The 2,251-nt window shown below is 39.8% G+C and overlaps 1 protein-coding gene across 1 annotated transcript in view; it reads right to left on the bottom strand.

Annotated features, from left to right (window-relative positions):
• Positions 1-2,251, bottom strand: part of LOC102193264 (NACHT, LRR and PYD domains-containing protein 3-like) — a 31,843-nt gene that overhangs the window by 19,137 nt on the left and 10,455 nt on the right. The gene's annotated exons all lie outside the window — the stretch shown is intronic.

Raw genomic sequence — 2,251 nt, 5'->3', positions numbered from 1 at the left:
TCTCTGCATTTGACCCATTCACTCAGTGAAGCAGTGGGCACCCAGTAAGCAGGCGCACCAGGGAGCAGTGTGTAGGGATGGTACCTTGCTCAGGGGTACCTCAGGGTAGCCCTTCAGTGGATTCGAACCCCCGACCTTCGGCGACCACTCTACCTACTCTAGCTATCCCTGCCCACATCATCAGTAAATGCCAGTGACACATTTCCACTCTTATGAAGTAACAAGGGAACATGACTCACCTGACCATGAAACTGCTTGTCAGTCAATTATCCAATTACTTTTATGTTTCCGAAAATAGGTGACTTTCCACAAAGTTATCTGTAAGTACTGAATAGTGAATGTCAAGTTGTTCTTAAACCCTCTGAATTAACCTCCTAAGACCCGAACTCTTTCATGGCATGCATTTTTAATTTTTCTTTGCTATTTGGGCTGAGTGGGACCTGATGAATGTAAAAACAAAGAATTACCAGATTTTTATTTTTACCTAATTTTTGTTTCTGAGAAAAATGAGATCAACATATGTCAATGGAAAATTGTACTTAGTAGTCAGTATAATCTTTTAATGATATAAGTTTGCATATGGTAGAATGCTGCATGTACATTCATTTTAGATTTTGGTAGAACAGTGGCAGTATAATGTCATTGTAAGTGGATATCAGGCCCTTGTAGAGTAAATTTAGGTATTTTGGTCTAGACAACCCAAAATGTGATGTCCACATATGTGGACGCCAGGTCCTAGGAGGTTAAAGCAGAAAGTTTGAAATTCAAACTTGACACTGAATTGACTGAATCTCTCACTAAACTCACTGGAGTTCTCCTTCTCTGTGAAACCCGTTTAGATAGTTAAACTTTGTGCACACTGAATTACAAAAGTAATTATTCAAAAGTACTTACAAGGTAATTTTTGAGACTTTGACCACTGGCAACATTCCCAGAAGAACTTTCTCTGATTTCCGATACTTTTTCAGATCAAACACATCAAGTTTCTTGTCTGACGTCAACAGCACAAACATCAGAGCAGACCACTGACCAGCAGAGTAATCTTCAAAATTCTGTTTTCCTGATCGCAGTTGCTCTTTGATGTCTTTAACAAGAGAGTGATCATTAAGTTCATTCAAACAGTAAAAAAGATTGAGGTTTTTATCTGCATCACTGATGTCTTCATTGATCTTCTTTTTGATGTACTCAGCTGTCTCCTTGTTGGTCTTTTTGTTATTTTTTTTGTTGTCTATCAGCAGCTCTTTCAGATGTTTCTGATTGGTCTCCAGTGAGAGGCCGAGCAGGAAGCGGAGAAACAGATCCCAGTCTCCATGTTTACTATCTAAAGCTTTGTCCACTGCTTTCTTGTAGAAGTCAGATGCAGGCAAATCTGAAACCACTGAAGGAGGTGGGGTAAGCAGATTTTCACTTTTGTTATTAAAGATGTAAAACACATAGAAAGCTGCCATGAACTCCTGAATGCTCAAATGGACAAAGCAAAACAGTTTCTGTGGGTACATTGAAGGACCTTCTCTCTCGATCTGAGTCAATATCCCAGAAAAAACTGCGGCTTTTGTGATGTTAGTACCACACTCTGTCAGGTTTTTTTCAGTAAAGAGAAAGTTTCTTTTAACAAGCTCCTCAAAAGCTAGTTTGCCTAAAGATATAATGGTTTCCTTGTTTGTTTCATTCCAGCATTTATCTATCTCACAGCTTTCACTTGTCTTGTCTTCATTATACTTTCTGTTAGCCTGTCTGCACTCAATCAAAAGAAAGTATGTGTACATGTCAGTTAGAGTCTTGGGCATTTCATCATCTTGGTTCTTGGTCACATATTCCTCCAGGACCTTTGCAGTGATCCAACAGAAAACTGGTATGTGACACATGATATAAAGGCTCCTTGATTTCTTCACATGGGTGAGGATTTTTTCAGCCAGATCCACATTAAACCTCTTCCTGAAGTACTCTTCTTTTTGCTCATCATTGAATCCTCGCACCTCTGTGACCCGGTCAACTTTATCAGCAGGAATACGGTTCGACGCTGCAGGTCGGGAGGTGATCCAGATCTGAGCTTTAGGAAGCAGATTTCCTTGGATGAGGTTGGTCAGCAGAATATTGACTGATGTTGGCTCTCTCACATTGGTGCATTTATTACTTTCACTGAAGTCAAGATCAAGGCGACATTCATCAAAGCCATCCAGAACAACCAGAATGTTGTACTTGTCATAGTCGGTTATTTCTGAGGTCTTCATAGCTGGAAAGAACTGATGAA

The sequence above is a fragment of the Pundamilia nyererei genome, unplaced genomic scaffold, assembly GCF_000239375.1.
Source record: "Pundamilia nyererei isolate P.nyererei 1_Seehausen unplaced genomic scaffold, PunNye1.0 scaffold00039, whole genome shotgun sequence".
NCBI lineage: Eukaryota > Metazoa > Chordata > Actinopteri > Cichliformes > Cichlidae > Pundamilia > Pundamilia nyererei.
Note: the sequence above shows the minus strand (reverse complement) of the source record. Positions and strands in the feature narration are given on the sequence as shown.